The sequence below is a fragment of the Rattus norvegicus genome, chromosome 4 (assembly GCF_021556685.1).
Source record: "Rattus norvegicus strain SHRSP/BbbUtx chromosome 4, alternate assembly SHRSP_T2T, whole genome shotgun sequence".
NCBI classification, from domain to species: Eukaryota; Metazoa; Chordata; class Mammalia; order Rodentia; family Muridae; genus Rattus; species Rattus norvegicus.
In genome coordinates, this window is record NC_141537.1 from 114,275,633 (window position 1) to 114,301,731 (window position 26,099).

The following is a 26,099-nucleotide window of genomic DNA, read 5'->3' on the forward strand; positions in this document are numbered from 1 at the left end:
ATGTGTAATGCATAGAAAAAGAAAAGTGCCAGGAATTACTAGGTGTGCCCCTGACCCCAGAACCTGGGAAACTGAGGTAGGAAGATGGTAATTCAAGGCTATATGGGAGACAGAGACCGACTCTGTCTGAAGCTAACAAACAACTACAATCTTCAATTATAATTTGACTGTCAAAACTGACAGAGCAAATAAAAATAAAATTACATAGTATAACGTTATTATTAACTATTGAACAGTGCTATCTACTCCCATAACCCACTTTAAAAAAAACATACAAAATGAAAGGAACCTAAGGAAGAGGCTGAGAAAAGAGAGCAAAACCCAAAAATTATATTAAAAGGACAACAACAACAACAACAACAACAACAAAAATAAACAGTGAAGAATCTCAAATCAAATCATTGAAAAAATGATTTTTAAAACTGACACAGAAATTATGCACATAGACAAAAGTGGTGTTATAAACGTTATTGGAATTATTTACAAAATTATTTTTGTCCTGCGGGAAGACATTTTAAGGAGGTAAAGTTAAACTGTGGAGAAGGATAAAATATCTACTTCAATACATCATGAAAAGAGCTAGAAACTAGAATGGGAAGAATGAGGAACTGGTGAGACGGCTCTGTGGTTAAAGGTGGTCACGGCTGAGTCTGATTACCTGAGTTTGATTCCTGGGACTGGGATGGTGGAGGAGAGCACCCACTCCCTCAAGGTATCTTTGGATTGCCACACTTCTAGTAGTGACCAGGAAATCTTCCCAATATACACAAATAAGGAGTAAATAAATAATTCTTTAAATTAGACTATAAAACTTTTAAATCATGTAAAAAATATACAAACAAGGCCATTCTTTGGATGGATGTGAAGAGACACAGTACTTTAGATTTTATTCAGATCACTGTGAACCTTGTCTAAGCTTGTCATGCATCAAAAAAAAATCAAATGAAGTTCACAGGGAAGGTTAATCTCCAAGTAAAGTGGCTAGAAAATATTAGCAGCCACACCACAGTGTGGAGAGGAATTGGAGAGAAGGGCTCACCCAGAGTATTGCTGGCAGGAATGGAAAATGCTTCATTCACTATCTTGGCTTTGTTTCCTGTTGCTGTGATAAAATATCTGACAAAAGCAAGTTTTAGAAGAAAGGGGCTTTTGTTGCTCACAGACCCAGTTTACTGCCTCTCACTGAGGGAAGTTACTGAGGTAGCAGATGGAGAGAACTGGTCACCCTGCATCCACACGCAAGAGCTGGTGTCAATGGATAAATATATCATGCGATGTTAACCTCATGCTCCTCCCATGTATGTGGTTTAGGGTCCTATGGTAAGGAATAGTGCTCTAGTCTCTGAGTGATGTCTTTTCTTATCAATTAAGTTCAAGACAACTCACTTCAGACATGGCCCTGATCCAATCTGCTCGAGACAACTCTTCACCAATATTTCTCCCTGATGATTCTAAATTGTGTCAAGTTGACAGTCGCAGTTAATGATCACAAGAATACTGGAGAAAAGTTAAAATTTTTCTTCTAAAGAAAAATAAGTTCAGACATGCACGTGCATGCGTGCGTGCACACGCAAACACTCCCCTGTTAACAGGCTAGGGTGTGACTTGATTTTGCAGGGATGGGAAGCACTGTGCATGATCTGAGACTCTGGACTAAGACATCTATGGGGCAGACAAATAGACGAATACCTGGTTCTTGACTTGAGCTGTAACTACAAGAATGCTTCCTTTAAAATATTTTCTGAGGTCCTGTATGTATTTTCTATGCCTTTTAAGAAACTGAAGATTTTAGAGCAGATTTTTCAATTTAAAATTTTCAAATCTTACAAATGATTTTAAGCCTATATTTTTTTTAACTTTAGTATGTACAGATGGTCTTCAATGTATGACCATACTACTTAACATTTTCCTCATAGCAATACATATTCGGTACAAACCATATTTCAAATATCTTTTTGGTTAATGGTGGATTCTTGAGCTACTTACTAACAGCAGAAAACCCATAGCTGCCCGTCAGCCCAGTGAAGATAAAAGTGACAGTGTGCGTTGTCCTAAGTTTGAAGCTCAGTAGCCAAGTGCGTTCATGGCGTATATGTATATGACAGCATATGTGCCTTAGCCACTTTGCTGTTGCTGTAATAAGAAGTTTGATTAAAGCAAATTAAGGGAAGAGCAGTTTATTCTGGCATCATGGTAGGGAAATCACAGAGACAGAGGAAACTTGCCACATTGCAAGTACATCCCAGAGCAGTGAATGATTACATGAACTCTCAACCGTGTTCTCTGTTTTATATACTTCAGAATCCATACCCAGGAAGTCGAGCTGGGCAGGGAGACATAGGTTGTCCTTTTATACCCCAGGATGACCTCTAACTTTCTACGTATCCCAAGATAGCCTTTAATACTCAACCTTCCTGACTCAGCTCCCAGGACCCTGGGATTATGAGTGCAAATTATAAGATTCATTCTAATCCTAATGATAATAGCATCTTTCCCTTCTTCCACAAGCTAGTTATTAGGGGTTTCTAGTTCTGTTAATGTAATAGTTAATTTTCAAGAGACAAAAATGCTAGATTTTTAGTATAGAAGCAGTTATCTATTTTCATGTTTAAAAATGAACTAAAGTATAAGAGACCAATATAACCCTGGTGATAAATTTTACATGCTTTTAAAGCAGTGTTGTCTGGATCTCAAGTATGAGAAATTATAATCTATCATCAGAAGAGCAAGGGACAAGGTTTGTGTACAACTAGTGGAAATTTTAGCATTTCACTTTTACAGATATCGCTTCCTAAGTGAAATTCATATTTACTACATTGGGAAATGCTGATTTAATTTGTCAATGTTATTTATAGCCCAATGGCCAATTTTGTATACAATATTAATATTATAAGAATAAAAACCTAATTATGCATTTATTACTTACATAATTATGATCTAATTATCCAACTAGCAGAAAATGCCTTTCACTGTGGGTAGATTTCAATAAAGATATTTTTTATAAACTTTACTTGGCACTTACTGTGCAATAAATGTCTCCATAAATATAAATCCAGTGCTTTCTTCAGAGAGCCCATTTTACATAATCAATCTTAGTGACAACAGTTTTGTTTAGAAAATATGACTTTTAAATATTGAATAGATTAGAGCCCATGGCTTTTCCTAAGCAATACTCCTCCTTCCTTATAAATGACGTTTAAAACTGTTCTTTTCTGTTTCCTTTCAATGTGAAACAAAATAGTCCATCAATTGTGTCATCTCAATTGTGTCAGGCTTCCTCCTTCTCTTCTTCTTTTGTATGGTTTCGTGGATAATTGAGTAAAATTATTGAATATGAAGCATACCAAGGGTAGAACACTCTTATGTGGCCAAATTTGCTAGACCCCTCTTCTAGGGTCTCACCACTATTACACACTAGCAAAACAGAAACTCTGTACATTAGTAACTGTACATTATCCAGAAACTCATCCAAGCAAAACCAATGGTAAAACAAACGAGTAAGACCTAATGTCTCATTACCAGACATAATTACTACAAATAAACATGTTTGAGATTTTAGAGATATTTGAAGGAGACTGGAAATTTCTGGTGTTACTTATGTGGTTATGTTAAGACCAGCATTCAGATTTGTTACTATGCAACAAATTTGTTACTATTTTGATGATTGGCTTTCTTAAACTGTACACTTCTTAGGAAAGTGAATTAAAATATTAGCAACTGACTTTCATAGTCAAGTCTTTTTTCTGGGTTATTTCATCACTTACTTATTCATTCAATAAATATATTATCCCACTATTTTTTACCATTTCCGTTGTAGCCTAAGTAATGTGACCAAAACTAAAATGTGCACTTTTATAAAATCATGATCAAGTGGAAGGCAACATTACAATAAAAGCAAGGTAGATATAGTCAGATGGTAAATGCTATAAATATTCTATAGTTAATTCACAGAGGAATAAAACAATATCAGGGTCCTGTTTTGTGATTTTTGCGATAAAATGAAAATTGGGAGGGTCTTGGTGTAAATAAAAGAGTTATCCAGGTGACAAACTAAGGGAGCTGTTTCACCGAAAGGCAATTGTAAGCTTATTGGTCCTGTAGATGATCCAGATGTGTGAGCCCATGTGTAGCTAGAATGACGGCAGGCAAAGCTGGGAACTCAGGACAGAGCTTGAGGAGCTGGGAGATCTACATGGAAGTTGATTGCACACATTAAGAAGAGGAACCATAAAACATTTTAAAAGAGAAAAGACAGTTTCTGAATTCTGCTAATACATTTCACTCTGGCTTTGGTGTGAAAAATACTGCAGAGTTAGAGAAGACAGCAGCAGAATGACTGATCAGGAGAGAAATGGAATACTTCTAAGGTGGAAGTTGTCTGTATTTGGACAACTGCTGCTGAGTAGGTGAAGGATCTATGTAGATGTTGGGAATAGAGAAAAGAAGAATTGACAATCAAGTCAAGACTTGGGGTCTGTACAATAGAAGGACGTAGTAATACACGGCAGAGATGGAGAAGAGAAGGAAGATAGAAGTTCTGAAATATTGACTGAACAGGTAACTACAGTTTAATCATTTCAAAATATCAATCCATAGATGTATGTTACACAGAGATGCACAGGAACATGCACAAACATCATAAGGAAATGGGAACGAGATACCTGTTATCCTCTGTGGAGACACAGTGGTGCATCATTTTGAGGTAGGTGAAGTTTCCTTTAATGGAAAAAGATACTCTTCTTCTGAGCAAGAATGCACTTGAGAGTATATATCTATCTTTGTTGCTTTTTTACTTGGTGTTTTAATTAGTTTTTTTTTTCTGTGTTAAACACCATGACCAAAATAACTTGGGAAGGAAAAGTTATACTTCAGCTCACAGGATACAGTCTGTCATCCATGGAAGCTAAGGAAGGACTTCAGCATTGCAGGAACTCAGAGCAGAAGCTAGAGAGAAATGAAGGAACGCAGTAATGCAGCTATGCTCTTTACTAGTTTTCTCCTAGGTTCAAGTTCTTCTTCCTGTCCCCATGGCATAGGTTCATTTTTTTTACAGAGCTGAGGACCAAACCCAGGGCCTTGCGCTTGCTAGGGAAGCGCTCTACCACTGAGTTAAATCCCCAACCCCTGGCATAGGTTCTTTATATATGATTCTAACTTTGTTTTCTGAATATTTTAATTCTTTGTAGTGTTCGTCTCATTATGTATGTGTCCATTCCTGACAGCACCCCTCTGATTATTTGTTTCTTCACAACCTGTTTTTTTCATCAGAATCAAAGTAACATTTGTTCCCCCTTTTATTATATGTCTCTTTTATTGTAGTACCCCACTTCTCATTGAAAATGTAGAATCGCTTCTCGGCCTTTTGGTTAAGATAGAGTGTAGGAAAATGTAGAGAAGATAAGTTGCAAGGTGATTCGACTGTTTCTCCTATCTTCTTTCAGTATCACCTCAGAGAACCTGGTGCCTGGGCAAATCACATCTTTTTATTTTTTTCATCTCTTTATATTCCTTGAGGATTATTCAGTGTCTTAATGGCATGGGAGTGAGAGATGAGTTGTTCCAAACTCAAGGTTTTCCTGGAAGTCCTCTGATCGATGTCTTTAAGTGGTTTCTGACACAGATTACCATTCGTGCTTTGACTCCTAACATTCGCTTCTCTGTTGAACTCAGGCCAACTCTTTCCATTTCTGCACCTTTCATTCCTTAGTGAGTCAAATGCTACCTTCTGTCACCTCTTGTTTCTCCCAGCTTTGCTTTGGATTTTCAAGTTTGAATATACTGGCTTCTCCATCTCTCAGTGAATTTGAAATAAAATTTCTTTTATTCAGGCATCTGGTAGTATGAAGTACCAAGATCTGTTTCTGAAGTGTGATGTGATTAGGAAGAGGGGAGTATATGAGCTCTCGTATGTGTATTCTACAGTATAAAGGCTCTTGTATGTGTATTATACAGTATATAGGCTCTCATATGTGTATTATACAGTCTTCTCATTGGTATAACCTGATACCTGGCAAAAATCAGCTTAGATGTGGGAGAGCTCCTTCAGACTGAGAGTTGCAGGGAACACACTCCATCAGAGCAGAGAAGAGATGGGAAGACATGAGGCATGGCATCTAGACTCAGGAAACAGAAAGAACAGGAAGAAGAGCTAGGCTGCCAAACCTTAAGTTCCACCTCCAGGGGTTCACTTCCTCCAGGAAGATTTCATCTCCCAAAGCAGTGACTGCCAACCTGTGGGTCAAAATCACCTTGGGTATTGAATATCAGATATCCTGAATATCAGATATTTAGTTACATTTTGAGATTCAGAAGAGTAGCAATATTATAATTATGAAGTGTCAATAAAATTATTTTGTAACTGGGTATCAGCACAGCATGAGGAGCTATATTAAAGGGTTGTGGCATTAGGAAGATCGAGAACCACTGTCATAAATGTCCCCTAGGCTTCTAAAACAGAGCTACCAAATAGTTCCCAGATATTCAAATACATTAGCCTACAGGGAATATTTCATTTTCAATGCAGGCCAATTTGCTTCCCTGTTATTACAAGGTTGTCTTCTTTGCAAAAAGTTTAAATAAAGCATTCAAAGAAAACATCTTATTATTAATTTTAACAACAATTTTAATTCTTTATTGGAAGGGATTTGCCTTTTCTAAATATAAGTATACTGAATACACGCTTTAGGACATTAAAACTAGAATACATTAAAGTAAATATGTTTAAAATAAAGATGGGGATAATTATACATTCTAACCCCCTGAAGTGTATTTAAGCTCAAATGCCTTGAAGTTCTCAGTAGTTCTCTAACATATTATTTGTGTGTGAAAAATATTATATGTGCTACAAACCCATGTGTAAGAAAACAGAAAAACCTGACTTAATCAAAACATTTTAAAAACTTCATTTTAATGGATTTATTTTCATTTTGAAGATATAGTGCAGTAGAACAATATCTAAGGTCATTTTCATTTTCTGCCTCTGTCTTTCTTTTTCTATGTGGAGGAGAGAGTGAGTGTATAAGTGCAATTGTGGGTGCGTGCATGCGTGCTTGCGCGGGTGTGTGTGTGTGTGTGTGTGTGTGTGTGTGTGTGTGTGTGTGTGCGCGCGCGCGCACATGCATACATGCTCTCCTCTCAATTACCCTCTTTCTTTTGGTCTCTGTGACAGTCCAGCTAAACCTAGACCTAGGCTGTGTGCCAGCAAGCCCCAGTGATCCAGTGATCCTCCTGGCTCCACTCCCCACAGCCCTGAATACAGTCACATGTAGCCGTCCCTAGCTTTTTCCCTGAATTGTGGGGAATACAAACTCATGTACTCAAACTTGCACGACAAGTGTGCTTACCCACTGAGCCATCTTCTCTGCTACCTAACATTAACAGAAAAAAGCCCTCAACTGGACCGAACCAGGTAATAGAACTGCTAAGAATATTTTCAACTAACTACACACATTTAAAAGCCTCTTAGTGACTCAGGAGGTGCGTTGCACACTCAGAGCTGACACTCTCCTGGTCTAATTGCTGTCTCTTAAAATATTAAAATGCTTCTGTACTAGTTAGCAAGTCATTTTTACCAGGAGTGCACATCCATCCATTCTCTTCTGATCACACCTGGCGATCACGATCAGCTGCCTGTCAGTGCGTCTTAGTCTTTAATGCACTGATGCATGCATGCACTGAAAATTAATTTTGGCATGCTGTGACCATCTCCAAGTGAGTAGGCTATTTTTAAAGGTACGTATTAGTTTCTTTCTTTATTCAAACCTTATCCTCCACCTTTATAGCACTTAAAAAAAGCAGTGCTCAGATGAAAGCTTCTATTTTCCATTAAAAATTGAGTCTTACTCAATTTCTAGTCTAAAACACTCTTTGGTATAAGGAGTCATGGGAATAGAAGGAGACAACCTTACATTTTCTGGGTCAGCAAAGTGTCTTTATATCTAGCTGTGGAGATGATCCATAAATAATTTACTAGAGAAAGCAAGAAGGCGTGTGCTCACTAATTTTCACAATGCTGTGACAAAATACTAATAAAAGCAAGTTAGGGAGTGAAAGGAATATTTTGGCCCATGGTTTAAGACTGGATATGGTGAAGGAAAGCCTGGTGATAGGGACATGAAGCAATTGTCCTCCTTTTGTCCTGTCAGGAAGCAGAGAGGGACAAAACATAGTGCTTAGCTTGCTTTCTTGTTCTATTCAACCTTGGTGATGATACTCTGTGTATATAGGAAACAGCATCACAGACATGCCTGAAGGTGTCTCTCTGAGGTAATTCTGCATCAAGTTGAATTGGCGGTCACGTTTCACCACAAAGAGCCATTATGACCTATGATATGGGGGTACCATGAGAACTATTCTAGTCACAGTAATATTTTGTAGTCTGGAAAAACATCATAAAACCAAAACAAAGAAAGAGCCAATTCACAGTATACAAGTATAACTAAGGGAATAGATATAGATATAGATATAGATATAGATATAAATATAGATATAGATATAGATATAGATATAGATAGATTAGATATAGATATAGATATAGATATAGATATAGATATAGATATAGATATAGAGATAGAGATAGAGATAGAGATAGAGATATAGATATAGAGATAGAGATAGAGATATAGATATAGAGATAGATATTTTTTAAAATTTATCCAGTATTTACTTCCTTGAAAATACCATGTGTTCCAGAACATTCCATCACTTGTTAGTGAATACCTTAAACACTTATTTGTATTATATATACAAATATTGAAATAAAAGTCTTTGAAACTGAATATCACTGAAGTTCAATATTATATATTATATAATATATAATATTTTTCTTTAAAATTTGTTTTGTTCAATACAATAACCAGTATTTTAGACTTTGAAGAAAGATGTTATTGTATGACCTAAAATAGTCTTGTACCTAATTTTAAAAAATATGTAAAATATTTACATATCTTTTGTTTTGATTTTAATAGACACAATCACTTTCGGATAGTAATAAATATCACTATAAGTTATCATGATAAGAGTCTAACTGCAGCTGTCATTGTTCTTGCTGTAGTAAAGCAGATTTCTCTTACTCACAGTGGCTACTATGAAACATATTCCAAAGAAGAGATGTGGAGAACTCCCAAAGCCAGCAACACAAACTGTCAGTTATTCAGTCATTGTAATGCCTGATTTGTTCTGGATCTATACAGCCATTGTTTCACAGTTGTATATGCTGATTTCATGGGACATCAAGAGCCCTGGTTAGCTTACTTATCAAGATAATTGATGAACACTTAGAAGAGGGGTTATTGATGACTATGTTCTTTGAACACTAATTTAGTGTCCCCTGATCAACATCTATGGCAATGTTTGTTGTCAAAACGACGGTTACAATAAGAACTATAAGACAAGAGAAGCAAATGTTGTGAGGGAGAAGTTTGTGGGATTGGTCAAGGCCTCATGATATGTTTCTTCCTTGGGTCTTCTCCAGAGGCTCCACATCTGTATCCCATCTGCTTTTAAACCTACTTGTTTGGCTTCCTGTTCCTACTGAGCAACAGAAAAAAGACCTCAGCCCCCAGACTTCTTTACACCCAATAATGTTCACATTATGTGAACTATGAAATATATGTGTGCTAAAATCCTGAAATAATTTTTATTTGCATTCTGGCTTTGAAGACACAAAGGAGTAGAGATTTGGAATGCTGGAAACAGGAACAAACAGGAGGGAGTGGGGAAGGAGGAGGATAAAGCATGCTGCCACTTCTTTTGATTGTGTGAAGGATACAAAGGGAGATAATTGCTCATTGGACTAGAAGCTTGGGACAAGCCAAACGTCCCTTACATCTATGCACAGAGGAGACTTCCTCTAATATTTTTCTATGTACTCCTTAAGGATAAAAATGCCTACTGATACTATTCAAGTAGCAAAGATTAGCTATGTTATAAGCAGCACAGCAGGAAGAGCATTGAATCTGGTAGGCATAAAGCAACAGACTTCAAAAGAATTATTTGAAAGAATTACTAGTAATATACCACAAGCACTTCAAATAGTTTTGTAAGACTAAATTTATGATTTATTCAGGGATCAAGTTCCTAGGGACTGAAATAAAGCATTTATACATCTCACTGTTTGTTAGGGCTTAAACTTTTTGTGTAAGTGATATAAATTTCTAGTAATTGTGGAAGGAAAAGTTTTCTCTTCGTTATTTGAAATACAAAAATCCTGGGGTAGTAAGAAGTCTCAGATCATGGGACTTTATGCCTTGCTGATGGCCTATGCATGATTCCCAGGAACCACAGTGTAGAAAGAGAGAAATGGTGCCAGCAAGTGGTCCCTGACCTAAACACATGTGCAGGAGTGTTCACATGTCTACAGACAAATACGTAATAGACCAACAAACAAATATGTATGTGGAAGATATAAATGGCATGGTTACTTGAACTCAAAACTTTTCAAATAAAGGAAACAAAGTTCTTTCTCACTGTGTTTGAAAAGAAAAAAATACTTATCAAATTGATGACTCAGCTCAAATTTAAGTAGAACATTACCCAATATCAACCATCAAAAAATTTACTACATTTCTAGGAGGAGTGAATCCTTTCCACTAGCCTCCACACTGCTGTTATCATCACAGTATTTCAACTGTCTTCTCAATAGAAGAATCTTACTAGCCACTTGACAAACATGTGGAATCTGAATATTTTATTTCCTTCACAGTGATTTCCATATAGCATCTCATTCTCACATGGGAAAATACTTACTAAAATAACGTTACTACTTACCATGAAATTCACTGAAAACAATAGTGAACACAGTATCTTCCTTCCGTACACTCATTTAATGTATTGTGCTTTATGTTTTATTTACTTTCCTGCGTGTCTTTCATTCTTCCCTTAATTTTCTTTTGGCTTTTTCTCTCTTTTTTATTTCTTCAATGATATTATCCATTTTTTGTCTTTGAAGACAGCAGCACATGTTTCTGAAACAAGATGCTAGATATTATTTAGAATGGACATAAGCTGAGCATGAAAGGAAAAATACCACATGACACAATTTTTATGTGGAGTCTGAAAGCATTCAACTGAGCTAAGGATGGCATTAGAATGTGAAAATGATGGTCCAAAAACAAAAGTTATCTCTTAGGTGAGGAAGATTAGGAGCTCTCAAGTCTGACAATACTTGAGACAGAAATTGTATTCAATGTGATTTGAATATATCTGAATATTAAACCATCATATCAATCTTTAATATATTGTTTGAAATATAGCAGGGTTTGGGGAAAGAGCTTAGCTGGTTATGTGCCTGCCAAATAACCAGAAGGACTTAACTTTAGATCCCTGGCATCGAATAACAAACTGCCTGGCACAATTAGTCTGTTACCCAAGCATGGACTAATAAGAAAGCAGGTGACTCCCTGGGACTTATTGGGCAGAGAGTTCAATTAGATAATCTCAAAATTTCTCAGTAAATAAGCAGAAAGGGAAATGAATAAGACAGTAGGATATGACCTGGCTTTTAAATGCATGTTGACAAGTGTTGATTGTACCTATGCACACATGTGCACACACCCTAATGAACATTTGCATACAAACCATATACAGTTAATTACTTTTTTCAACTAAATGCTATTATTTATCTTGACTACTTGCTGCTGTATAACTTCTTGAAAAATTAGAAACCTTAGAGAATCAACAAAACAGTATTATTCTTTAATTTGAAGTGGTTGGAAGAAGTTTCTTCTACAAATATCATCAAGAAAATGTATGCCACCCTCTTCAAATAGCAGTTTCCTTAAATGTTGGGCTTTGTGAGCTCAGGTGACATTACTGAATTATCTCTCCTCATGTGATTTTTTTTCTTAGTAAATGTGGTGTAATCTGTTCTTCATATAGCAGCAGCAGGCAAATCTAGACATACAATCATGCAATATGCCTATGTTTGTGGCATGGTTTTTCTACCCCTCTGGCTAGAATGTTACATAAAACCACGTGAAAAGGCATCACATTGATGAACAAGCATTTGATGGAGTGGTTCATTGTGGACCATTGATGGAACACTGTATTCTAAACTGCTTCTTAGTTTCAGGAATCAATAGTTTCTACATAAACTCCTCCCCTTAAAGAGCAGGGATTTTCAGCAGAGAGGGAGCAGAAAGAGTCTATGAGCCAGACATAGTGGATAACTGCTTAGAAATAGTGATTTCCAAACAGGACAAAGCTGTTTCTCACACAAACTCACTTATGACTGACTATACATATAAGACCACATGAGATTCAATCAGTCAAAATCCCAGCACAGTCTGTTGTGGGTCTAATGAAGTTCTACACCTAGCTGTGGATGTACCGGCATGCTTCCAAAGAAGGTCTTATACCTGTGCACATAATTTCAGTGCTAAGTGACTCAGGAGATTTAATTAAATACTACATGAAATTGGGGAGGATAAGATTTGGTGGGTATAGTGCAGAATTTAGGAAGGCAGGTATAGGTGAATTTGGTTCAAATATTGCCTATACATATATGAAATTCTCAAACAATACAAGAGTCAATGTTCTCCATCTATGAGGTATACTTACAACCTCCAAACAGGTCTTCTAACCTCATCAGGCTATCACCTACATTTTAAAATCCACAATACTATTTCCTACAATAACTTTGCAGAAGGATGTAACATCATCCTTGCAGCTTATTTCATTCACCTTGAGTGTTTCAGAGGCTCATGACCTATCAATGACAGCTTCCACGCCATCTTGTTCTCAATACATGATGATGACCCAAATCTGGGATATTGGACTAGAAGTTCTAAGTCAAGGAGTTAAGACAGTCTGACTTTGTGTAAGAAATGGCTAGACATTTTCTTCAGGGGCAACTGAAAGGCATTCAAAGGTAGATTTGCCAATAATTCATTACTGAACAAAATAAAACCTAATGAGCACCATTTGATTCAACCAATAGTAATTACTTCACTTCCATCCCAGCCTCATTAACATATTTTCTGTAATTCCTCAACCCTTATGTCCTCTTTGCCACTTTTCTAGCATTTTCTCATTAAAGGAAGTACTACTTGTTTTAAATAATTTTTTAAAATCTTGTTTAAACTTCACTACTAATAAAATTTCCTGGCCTTGTTTATCTACTGCTGCATAATGAGAACACTAATGTAATAATCTGTTATTATAACTAAATTTGTGTCTCTTACAATTGGCTTGGAGATTTCAGAAGGCAAATTTGGCTTTATCTACATCTGGTAGTTTTCATACTTCCTGAGCAATGTGAGCAGGTGCTAACCAGTATAGGCAGGTATCCCAGGCCTCATACTATACTAGCGATGGGAATCTTTTCTCACTGTGTCTGTACATCAGTCCTTTATATTTTAGATCCATTTTTGTCTTTTGAGATGGTCACTCTACATAACAGCATCTGTTCTAGAACTCACTAGGCAGAATGGGTTAGCTTTGATCTACAATGATCTGCATGCCTCTGCTTCCCAAGTGCTAAGATCAAAAGCATGCACCACCATGCCCAGCCATGAGCCCATTTCGTGTGATTTAAAGTTTTGTTTCATTGAATATTGAATATGCCTCTGTTTTCTTCTACTCAGTATCATCAATTTGCTAGGGAAGCTGTATTCTTACTTCTTCTAGGAAGCTCATTGCATTGAATAACTAACTTATTAACCACCTTCCTGAACATATATTTGAGGCTGGAGTTGTAAGTTCACTGTATTTCTCTTTCAGTATTCCTCTGTTTCTTTTCTTTCGAGGTGGAGAAGGTAGACTAAGACATGGAGACTTAAAATATTTTAAAGGTATGGGCTGTGACAACATTCAGTGGAAAAGAATGCTTGCTCTGTGCACACAAGGGCCTGAGTTTGATTCTCTGATACCCAGCATAAAAACTGGGCATAGCATGTAGTGACAAGTAGCCTTATCACTAAGAAAAGAGGGGAGCATATAGAACCTAGAAACTTGCTGACCAGCTATCAAAACTGAACCCACAAGCATCAGAAGCAATACAAGACACTATGTCAAGAAAATTAGGAAGAACGTGATGGGGAAGAACTTACATTGTCTTTTGGCTTCATAGCACACACACATACGTAAGCATGTCCATCATCACTCACATATGCACACACATACATAACAACACACACACACACACACATACACATATACACACATCACATCATGTACCTAAAACTACAAACAAACCAAGAAATTATGTTATAACACATTCAACTATAAAACTTCTCTTTTTGTAAAGATTTACTGTTTTTTATTTATATGAGTACACTGTTTCTATCCTCAGACACACCCAGAAGAGGGCATCAGACCCTATCACAGATGGTTTGGAGCCACCATGTGCTTGTTGGAAATTAAACTCAGGACCTCTAGAAGAGCAAGTAGTGTTCTTAACCATTGAGCCATCTCTCTGGCACTATAAAACCATTCTTAAATTAAAATATAATATTGATAAATTCTACATTTCCCCCAAAGCTTGTTTCCACAAAACATGCCACTTGTTTCTAGACAAATTATATATTGTGAAACTCAATAAGAACATGAGTCCTAAATAGGGCATTAAATTTTCCTCTAAAATTGAACTTTCCTAGTCTTTCAGAAAGTCTTCTGAGTTAACATCAACTTTAACTTTATCTGAACACTTAGTAGTTTGTAGTTTAAGTCAATGAAAGACAAAGTGTGCTTTCTTTATGACAAGCAAAATCTAGGGAGTCTAGAAATTGGCCAGATGTGTTGCTTTCTCTAAGGAACAGCCAGGTATTCCTGTCTTGTAGAGAGAACAAGTATGAGTTGAGGGGCTGGAGAGATGGTTCAGTCAGAAAAGGCTGACAATGTGAGGACCTGTGTACTGATAACTGGAATCCAGTTACAAGTCAAATATTGCAAAGCTAGTAAGCTTTGGAGACAAGGGGATCCCTGGGAAATGCTGGCCAGCAAGTCTACCAAACTGATAAATTCTAGGTTCAGTGTGAGACCCTGTGTCCAAAATAATGAAAATTACTAAGGACAAAAACCCAGTGTGCATCCCTCGACCCCATCTACATTACACATGCACACACAAGCAGGTCTCCTGACAAGCACAACCCAGCCTCTTTACCCCCCCCACACACACACACAAAGGAAAAAGGAAAAGAAATCTGAGCCTCTAGGCATTCTACTTGGTGGTCCACACACCACAGGAAAGCCATAATGTTCTCCAAATGCTGATTCATTCTTCAAAGGAATGTAAATGGAAAAGCTCCAGTCATAAACAAATGAAAGTCCCCTTAGGGGTCCTGCTGGAATCAAAGAATCTTCCTGTTTTCCAGTCACCTGCTCACAGTCAGAGAAAGTGCTGAGGCACAAAACAAAAGCCACACTGAGCTTAAAGCCTACTGCTAGGTGAAATGGGCATTTCTACAAAGAAAACATTTTTTAAGAGAATCTGTTTTTCATCATATCATAGAAATTAAATGTTTGAAATGAAAACTATGTTTCAAAAACTTCCTTTCCCACTATCCAATTCCTGTAACATCTGTAAACATGTCATGTTTAAATTTGTCCATAGATAATCCAGATAGTGAGATTTATCTCATTTTTGTAAAAGCCATGCTTTTATATTACAGTGTCATTTTGACTCTATTTCTTCACATCTTATCTACTTTTAACTGATACTTATTTTTATTTTTTAAAATTCATTTTATATTCTTAATCATGTGTGTGCATGAGTGCGTGTGTGCGTGCATGTGCGTGTGCACATGAGTACAGACATCTGTCTGTACAGTAGAGAAGAGGATGTCCGATCTGGAGTTACAGCTTGCTGTAAGCTTCCTGATGTGGGTGCTAAGAAATGAATTCCTGTCGTCCACAAGAAAGCAAGAGCTCTGGACTGCTGATCCACCTCTCTAGGCCTAACACTTCTTTTCCATAAAGATATTTCCTAATACATGCTGTTTTCATGGTTATACAATCTCGTTAACTACCAGTGAGTGGCACTCACATATTTTGAAAACTTGTGGAAAAACTACATTATTATATATTTATTATGAGCATTCAAAAATATTTCTTTAATAACTGCTAACTACTTAGTTATTTTAAGATTATTCTGGGTAGTGGGAAGAACAGGAAGGTAGAGGATATTTAAATTGATAGTTTATTTCATTTACTTCATCTATGACCATGGCTAGGTCTGTTCAAATCCACCTTACATATAGACAATGTCTTGTCTCCAGGTTCCACATGTCTTCTCTTCTAGAGTCTAGAAGTTATACTAACACATGACAAATGTAGGCCCTGTGTTTGTTTAGCATTAGAAAAATGTTCCCTTCACCCATATTTACTTCAGAGTTGGTAGAGGTGCTGTAGTAGCTACATTAAAAAAAAGATCTTCTGGGCTGGGGAGGTGGCTCAGCGGTTAAGAGCACTGACTGCTCTTCCAGAGGTCCTGAGTTCAATTCCCAGCAACCACGTGGTGGCTCACACAGCCGTCTGTAATGTGATCTGATACCCTCTTCCGGTGTGTCTGAAGACAGAGACCATGTACTCATATACATAAAATAAATAAAATCATTTTTAAAAATCTATGGGGGAGAGAGAGGAGGAAAGAGAGAGAGGGAGAGAGAGAGAGACAGAGTCAGAGACAGAGACAGAGACAGAAAGACAGAGAGAGATCTTTAAAATTAAACAGGAAAGCTGCATAATGGGAACAAGCTGGGCCGGCAAGAAGGCAGCAGGAATCCTGAGTGTGGTTCCAGAAGCACAAGGAGGAAGAATTGAACCAACTCCTTCGTGCTCCTCTATGATATCTACCCGTGTGCCTTGACATATGCCCACCGCCTCCCACCAAAATAAGAAACATGTACTAAAAGGTTTTCTTAAAGGAAAAGAAATAAAGGAAAGAGATAAAGACACTATTTGTTCTATAATAGGGATTTTCAGCCTTCACTCATTTTTATTAAATCATTCAAAAGTATACTGTAAGGTACAACGAGATTTAATTTAACTGTGATTTTAAGAGTATATGTGATCTGCCTGCCATGACTTTGTAAAACAGAACACACAATACCATATACCAGTTACTGTACCATGCCTGTTTCTTTCCTGGACCCCTCACATCTCTCCTCTACTTTGAAAAGGGTTCTGTTTTTATGACAGGGCACAGATAGCAAAAACTGTGCTGAGGACTAACCATTGCTTCTTTATTCACACCCTTAAAACGACAATAGCTGATGTATTTAGGCTGGGTGTAATTGAAAGGAAACAGGGTAACCCTGATTTGTTCCGATGAAATAAAGAAAACAAGATATGCCCCGAACAAAAATCAAGTAGAGAGTGTGACTACACATCTCTCTGCTGGCTACTTCTCGTTTATTAAAAAAAAAGTCAATAAACTATCATTTTGGATCTCCAATTGGCCTTGCTTCCTAATCAGTTTCTGCAGCCAGAGGCAGCAAATGTTGAACGAGGCACTAGGTGAGAAAGTGGAGATCCCAGAAATAGAAAGTGTAATTCTAATATGTAATTCGCTGGAGGAAACACTTCAAGGCCTCTATTTATCATCTGAGCAGGGACCTCTGTAGGGGAATGTGCATTTGCATTTTCAGAGGCAGAATGTACTGCCTTTCTTCAGAAAGAACCTAAATGGAGAGAGGCAACTCAGCATCTTTGGAAAGAGCTAGATGGTCCCTGGTTCTAGTTTTGTCTGGTTGTGGTACATGAGGAACCTTCTGAAGCTGGTGTGACGCACTAGCCTTACTGACTAGGTTTCTGGAAGCCAGCAGGACACTTGCAAGCCCTTCTTATGCTGACTTGCCCTCTTCATTTGAAAAAGATGTGTCACTACTGCACATACTAACGCAGCTATGCCCCTGAACCAAATAGTTAGATCACGAAATCTACTACAGTCTGATGTGTTTAACACTCTTATAAGGTCTCTACATTAAAATAACAAAAACATTGATAGAAATCTGAAGTACATATGCTTCAGAGAAGCAGGGTACCTCGGGTGTTATTGGCTCAAATTCTTTGAGTTTGCATGTTGCTGATAATTTGTATAATTTAATTAATAGTTGCAAAGATGTTAGGTCACAAGCAGAGGAGGATAATAAACAGCTATTTGAGAGGACTAAAAATGGTCCAAGAGAACTTGGCTTTAGACTTGCCATTTTCCAAACTCTCCACAGCCACAGAAGTTCTAATCACTCAACTAGCCTTGCAGATTATCCTTCAGGGGAAGCGGTGGTTCATGTGGTTCATTCTGCTTTGGCTAAAGTCTCTCTCCCTCTCCCTCTCCCTCTCCCTCTCCCTCTCCCTCTCCCTCTCCCTCTCCCTCTCCCTCTCCCTCTCCCTCTCCCTCTCCCTCTCCCTCTCCCTCTCCCTCTCCCTCTCCCTCTTCCTTTCCCTCTCCCTCTCCCTCTCCCTCTCCCCCTCTCACTCTCACTCTCACTCTCACTCTCACTCTCCCTTTCCCCCTACCTCTCCCTCTCCCTCTCCCCCTACCTCTCCCCTGACCACTCCCCCTCCCTCTCCCCCCACCTCTCCCTCTCCCCTTCCTCTCCCCCTCCCTCTCTTCTTCCCCTGCTCTCTTTCTCTATGTGTGTTCGTGTGCATGTGCATGTGCCTGTGCCTATGCATGTGCGTGCACATGTGCATGTGCGTGTGTGTATGTGCTGGTGTATGTGTCTTTGTGTACACATTCACAGGCAAGAATATATGACACAGATCAGTATGTTGTGTGTAGACCTGAGAAGAAAAAGCTTCTCCTTGCATCCTGTGGGCAACAGGGATTGAATTTGTGTCATCAGTCTTGGCAGCAAGTGTCTTTAAACGTTTTTACTCAATGGTTTTTACTTCACTTTGATCCGGCCTTGTCCTCTCTACTTCCATTCACCTCTGTGATGCTCATTTAATGGCTACATTTACCTCAGGCTGGATGTTCCAAGACATCTTCAGGGCATCTTCCAAGGGACAGCGACACCCCTTCTCTGCTGCTAGAAAAGAAACAGGCAGGTGCTTTTACAGGTGACACCGCCAGAGCTTCTCTGTGCAGACAACCATTTGAAACTGGAGAAACAAACCAGAGGCAAAGTCCGTATCTACCTTGGTCCCTACCTGCCTCTGTTGTCTCACTTTTCTGGTTCAGGTCCAACCTGAAGTTGATTGATTGAAGACCATTGTATAGCAGTCACTTTCAAAGGAAAAGCTTTGAACACAGTGAGAAAAATATGAGAACTATGGAGAATGAGGAGATAGTCATTTATCCATTCATTGCATTATATATACATTCATACTACTAGGGCTATGTCCTTTATAATCATTTGGCAATCTGAAAAAAAAGCATTCCAACACTTTTACTTTCTTCAGTAAGATATATCACAAACTTTCTAGCTACTTAATGCCAGCTACTCTTTACAGAGCTAATTCATTGATAGTGAAAGGATTACAAATATTCTTTTGTTGAATTAGTAATTATCTCTTTAGATTTACTGTTTTATGTGCATGAGTGCTTTATCTGCATGTATGTATGTGTTCTATATGCATCCTGGTACCTCCTGAGGTCAGGAGAAGTCATTGGAGATGCAGGAAATGGAATTATATATGGTAGCGAGCAACCATCTGGATGTGGGCAAGTAGAGTCCAGTCCTCTGCAAGAACAAGTGTTTTTAAGTGAGGAAACATCTCTCCAGCTTTTCTTACTTAGTTTGAGTTATATTTTATTAGCTCTCGGAGAACAGATTCCTGGTTTGCTTGAACTGCTTCACAGTTAAAATTCTGGAAGTAACCCAATGTAGTTTCCCTTTTTTGGAGAAGGAGTTTTGGTGTTTGAAAGGCCATTTCTAGTTATAAAAGCTGTGGTGCTTTTCTTTCAAACAAAACAAAACAAAAACTACAGGACAAATTTGGCTTCATGCCCAACTAACATTCGTCAAACCTACCTAGACCTTGCAGGTGTGATTATTTTTATCCCTTAACATCCTAGTTGTTAAATGATGTTATGTTGCTGTCTACAGCTTTGCTTATAAAGGAAGAAGGAACTACAGGAAGAAAGAAAGACACCAATATAATCTGAGTAGGCATTAATTTCCCAGTGTAAAACTGGGTTATGCAGTACAGCAAGCTTCATTGGAACATCTGTTCCAGTCCCCTGTGTTGTAATATTGAGACAATATTTCTGAAGGATAATTCCAAGTTTGACAGGACTTGAAAATCCCCAAGTAAGCTTCACTATCTGTTTATGGAGCAGTTACATTGCATCAGTCTAGCTAAGCTGAAGTTATATTTCCCAAGATTCATTTCCCATATGGTTTGGGGTTTGCACTGGCCACTAAGAACGCTTTTTTTTTTTTTTTTTTTGCAAAATGTGGAAGACAGAAGGAAAACAAAATCCATATTTCATTGTTTGAAAGTTGATACAGGGGCTGGAGGAATATCTCAGTGTCTACTCTTGCAGAGAACTTGAGTTTTGACTGTCTGACAGTCCTGTAACTCTAACTTCAGGAGATCTGATGTCATCTTCTGCCCTCTAGGGGCACCTGTATTCACCTGCACACACGATTCAAAAACAATAGAATTTGAAATGTATAGATTTGGGGCAGCTGGCACATGATGTATTGCTCTGTCAGATCTCTATGATGCTTCCTCAACTCAAACAGGTCTCTTCCTTTGGTATCTGCCTGTTCTATATCACGGGGAAAGCTAGATCCATGGTAAAGAGCATCAGCCTCAGTTTGGGGTCAAGACATACAGACTAGAAAAGGTTTGAACACATGTAGGCTGCACTTTTCCCTTCTGCCTCTCACTTCTCTTCTAGTTTCACCCATCAAAGCATCTGCTCCACAGTTACAACTATGGCTCACCTTTTTCACAGAGACCATGTATGTAAAACTAAAGACAGAAATTAAATCCTAGGCACTAGATATAGATAGGATTGTGGGTCCCATGTCTGCTCCCCGACAGAGCACTCCTACTTGGGGTGACTGGACACAGGGAGTGTTGAGGAGACTGGACACAGGGAGTGTTGGGCTGTAGGGAAGACAGGGACACCTCTCTGGGGTTGGAAAGTATTCTGAGATTTGGTAAGCTGGAGATGGCTCCGGAGTCCCTGGGCCTTCAAAGAGGCTGGGTGTCCCACACGCGACCTCTCGCCGGCAAGAAACACACGGGTACATAGAAATCCTTGCTGTGACCAAACTTTTATTTTAATCTTAAGGAGGAACCTCGGCGAGCCAACATGGTGCGCCTATATACACCCTAGCGCAGCGCATCCACACCTGATTGGTTGTTTACCCAAGATCTCATAAGGCACGCCCCGGAGTGGGCAAAGACCTGGCACGAAGGCAGTCTTGCACATGCGCACAGTTAACTTCCTGAAAGGGAGTCGGCTGGCGCAGCGAAGGCTAGCACCATCTTGTAATGGCGGAGGCTATTCTGGCCTTCCACGTGGGGCGCAGTGGAAGCCAGCGCCATCTAGTGGTGGCGAATGTTATTGCAGCCCTCTACAGCTGGGGCTGTGGAGTTCCCAGATTCTTGTACACCCAAGTGTGCCTGGAAGTTGCAGAAGACCTGAGAATGGAGTCTGGGCCAGCAGGATGGGTTTAGCCCAGGGCCTGGGGGGCAGAGGGAAGAGGAGCTTAGTCTGGTCCCATGATGACTGTCCGTAGCTTGATGGTGGCAGACTTGGTGGTGATCTGGCGATAATGGCTGGGAGCGCAGAGAGGACTTCTATGAGAGACTGGACATGGCTCTATAGGCAAAGGCCTTTTCCATGTCTTCCCATGGTGGTCAATCATGATCAAAAGAAATATGCCATGATGGTGAATGTGTAAAACCACACCCCACCTCTTAGGATGGGCCTGAAATTTAATACCTTTTGCAGAGAGAAATGTCTGGGTAGGAAACCATATTGGCTATGCCCTCCATATCTCTAGTCACCTCATTAGCATGGAGATCTCTGTCTTGAGCATACATGACCACAGGTCACATCTCCTTTCATATTGTCTCGATCTGAAATGTTAGGGATATGTCATAGACATGTAGATGGGCTTGGGGGTTTGCCCTTACATGACTGATGGCCACAAATCTATTGAGGGCTGTGGATAGTGACAGGGCCCTGGTGCTTGGAAGCAGGTGAAGTTCCTACCATCCCTTGGGGTCTTTAGGGCTTAAATGAGGACCATGTAACCTTTCATTGTTCATTGTCCCACAGCTCCATATTTACAACTATAGCTGAGCTTCATAGGTACCAGGTACAGCATTAAAGACAGAGATAAAACCCTGAATAGCTTTCTTTAGAAATTCCCATAGTGATGTAACATTTGACTGCAAGCATGCATCCCTTAACCCCTACTTTCATTCAGTGTGAAAACTACTAACACTTAAGGCTAGTTAACTGATTGTCTTAGTTGGCATTTATGTATATATATATAACTTGAGTATTTCTTATATACATTTTGAGTGTTATTCCCTTTCCCGGTTTCCGGGCAAACATCCCCCTCCCCCTCCCCTTCTTTATGGACATTCCCCTCCCCATCCTCCCCCCCTTGCTGCCCTCCCCTCAACAATCTAGTTCACTGGGGGTTCAGTCTTAGCAGGACCAAGGGTTTCCCCTTCCACTGGTGCTCTTACTGGGATATTCATTGCTACCTATAAGGTCAGAGTCCAGGATCAGTCCAGGTATAGTCTTTAGGTAGTGGCTTCGTCCCTGGAAGCTCTGGTTGCTTGGCATTGTTGTACATATGGGGTCTCGAGCCCCTTCAAGCTCTTCCAGTTCCTTCAACGGGGGTCCTATTCTCAGTTCAGTGGTTTGCTGCTGGCATTCGCCTCTGTATTTGCTGTATTCCGGCTGTGTCTCTCAGGAGAGATCTACATCCAGCTCCTGTCGGTCTGCACTTCCTTGCTTCATCCATCTTGTCTAATTGGGTGGCTGTATATGTATGGGCCACATGTGGGGCAGGCTCTGAATGGGTGTTCCTTCAGTCTCTGTTTTAATCTTTGCCTCTCTCTTCTCTGCCAAGGGTATTCTTGTTCCCCTTTTAAAGAAGGAGTGAAGCATTCACATTTTGATCATCTGTCTTGAGTTTCATTTGTTCTAGGCATCTAGGGTAATTCAAGCATTTGGGCTAATAGCCACTTATCAATGATTGTATACCATGTGTGTCTTTCTGTGATTGGGTTAGCTCACTCAGGATGATATTTTCCAGTTCCAACCATTTGCCTACGAATTTCATAAAGTCATTGTTTTTGATAGCTGAGTAATATTCCATTGTGTAGATGTACCACATTTTCTGTATCCATTCCTTTGTTGAAGGGCATCTGGGTTCTTTCCAGCTTCTGGCTATTATAAATAAGGCTGCTATGAACATAGTGGAGCACATGTCTTTTTTATATGTTGGGGCATCTTTTGGGTATATGCCCAAGAGAGGTATAGCTGGATCCTCAGGCAGTTCAATGTCCAATTTTCTGAGGAACCTCTAGACTGATTTCCAGAATGGTTGTACCAGTCTGCAACCCCACCAACAATGGAGGAGTGTTCCTCTTTCTCTGCATCCTCGCCAGCATTTGCTGTCACCTGAGTTTTTGATCTTAGCCATTCTCACAGGTGTGAAGTGAAATCTCAGGGTTGTTTTGATTTGCATTTCCCTAATGACTAAAGATGTTGAACATTTCTTTAGGTGTTTCTCAGCCATTCGGCATTCCTCAGCTGTGATTTGTTTGTTTAGCTCTGAACATTTTTTAATAGGGTTATTTGTTTCCCTGCGGTCTAACTTCTTGAGTTCTTTGTATATTTTGGATATAAGGCCTCTATCTGTTGTAGGATTGGTGAAGATCTTTTCCCAATCTGTTGGTTGCCGTTTTGTCCTAACCACAGTGTCCTTTGCCTTACAGAAGCTTTGCAGTTTTATGAGATCCCATTTGTCAATTCTTGATCTTAGAGCATAAGCCATTGGTGTTTTGTTCAGGAAATTTTTTCCAGTGCCCATGTGTTCCAGATGCTTCCCTAGTTTCCTTCTATTAGTTTGAGTGTGTCTGGTTTGATGTGGAGATCCTTGATCCACTTGGACTTAAGCTTTGTACAGGGTGATAAGCATGGATCGATTTGCATTCTTCTACATGTTGACCTCCAGTTGAACCAGCACCATTTGCTGAAAATGCTATCTTTTTTCCATTGGATGGTTTTGGCTCCTTTGTCAAAAATCAAGTGACCATAGGTGTGTGGGTTCATTTCTGGGTCTTCAATTCTATTCCATTGGTCTATCTGTCTGTCTCTGTACCAATACCATGCAGTTTTTATCACTATTGCTCTGTAATACTGCTTGAGTTCAGGGATAGTGATTCCCCCTGAAGTCCTTTTATTGTTGAGGATAGTTTTAGCTATCCTGGGTTTTTTGTTATTCCAGATGAATTTGCAAATTGTTCTGTCTAACTCTTTGAAGAATTGGATTGGTATTTTGATGGGGATTGCATTGAATATGTAGATCGCTTTTGATAAAATGGCCATTTTTACTATGTTAATCCTGCCAATCCATGAGCATGGGAGATCTTTCCATCTTCTGAGGTCTTCTTCAATTTCTTTCTTCAGAGGCTTGAAGTTCTTATTGTACAGATCTCTTACTTGCTTTGTTAAAGTCACACTGAGGTACTTTATATTATTTGGGTCTATTATGAAGGGTGTCGTTTCCCTAATTTCTTTCTCGGCTTGTTTCTCTTTTGTGTAGAGGAAGGCTACTGATTTATTTGAGTTAATTTTATACCCAGCCACTTTGCTGAAGTTGTTTATCAGCTTTAGTAGTTCTCTGGCGGAACTTTTGGGATCACTTAAATATACTATTATATCATCTGCAAATAGTGATATTTTGACTTCTTCTTTTCCGATCTGTATCCCCTTGACCTTTTGTTGTCTGATTGCTCTGGCTAGAACTTCAAGAACTATATTGAATAAGTAGGGAGAGAGTGGGCAGCCTTGTCTATTCCCTGATTTTAGTGGTATTGCTTCAAGTTTCTCTCCATTTAGTTTAATTTTAGCACTTAGCGTTTTACTGCTATGAACAGACACCGTGACCAAGGCAACATTTATACGGACAACATTTTCTTGGAGCTGGTTCACAGGTTCAGTCAATTATCATCAAGGTGGGAGCATGGTAGTCTTCAGGCAGACATGGTACAGGAAGAGGTGAGAGTCCTACATCTTCATCTGAAGACCACTAGGAGAAGACTGGCTTTCAGGCAGCTAAAACAAGGGGATTAAAGCCCATATCCATAATGACACACCTCCTGTCACAGAGATAACAGTGTTGTTATGTCTGTTGCAATGCTACTCTCAGTGACAAGGAAGTGAATATACCTGTGACCATTGCCAGAAAAAAAATGGGGAAAGAAAATATGACACACACACACACACACACACACACACACACACACACACACACATTTTATTCCTCCTTTAAATATGAAGGGAATCCTAAAACTGAGGATATATGTTGAGTGACATGATATAACCCAGGCAAGGGAAGACATTACTTATATGTAGATTGCTCAAAAATTGAAGTCAGAAGAAGAAATAAATAATGGTCAGTAGAGACAGTAAAATGACAGAAAACAAAGGATATAAAGTTTACATTAGTTGGTGGGAATAAATACAAGAGACTACCTCTTTATCAAAGTGATTATTATTCAATAAAACGTTTTTCAGTATTTACTATTTTCAAAAGATTTTATTAAAACTAATAACCATAAGAAGAAGCACGTAGCCTCACAGAGACTTGAAGTGCCAAGGTGGGGGGACAAGCAGAAGGCCCCCACCCACTCAGAAGAGAAGGGGAGGGAGGGATGGGAGAAGGATTGTAAAAGGCAGTGACTGGGAGAGGGACAGAGAGCAGAATGTAAAGTGAATAAATTAAAAAAATTAAATTAAAAAAAATGACCATAATATGAGTTGATGCTTGTGTTAACAAGCTTGATGTATCCTTTCTATGATGTATACAATAATCTAAACATTCTGTGCCAAATTATGTATATATACAATTTTGACTTGTCACTGGAGAAATAAAATGAATGAACACTTTCTCAAGAAGAGGTCCCATTCAATTTTCATTTCTAAAGTTGCTGTAGTAAAACAGTGT

General features: G+C 38.9%; 1 protein-coding gene across 4 annotated transcripts in view; it reads left to right on the plus strand.

The window, feature by feature from the left end:
- Positions 1-26,099, plus strand: part of Lrrtm4 (leucine rich repeat transmembrane neuronal 4) — a 790,938-nt gene that overhangs the window by 526,317 nt on the left and 238,522 nt on the right.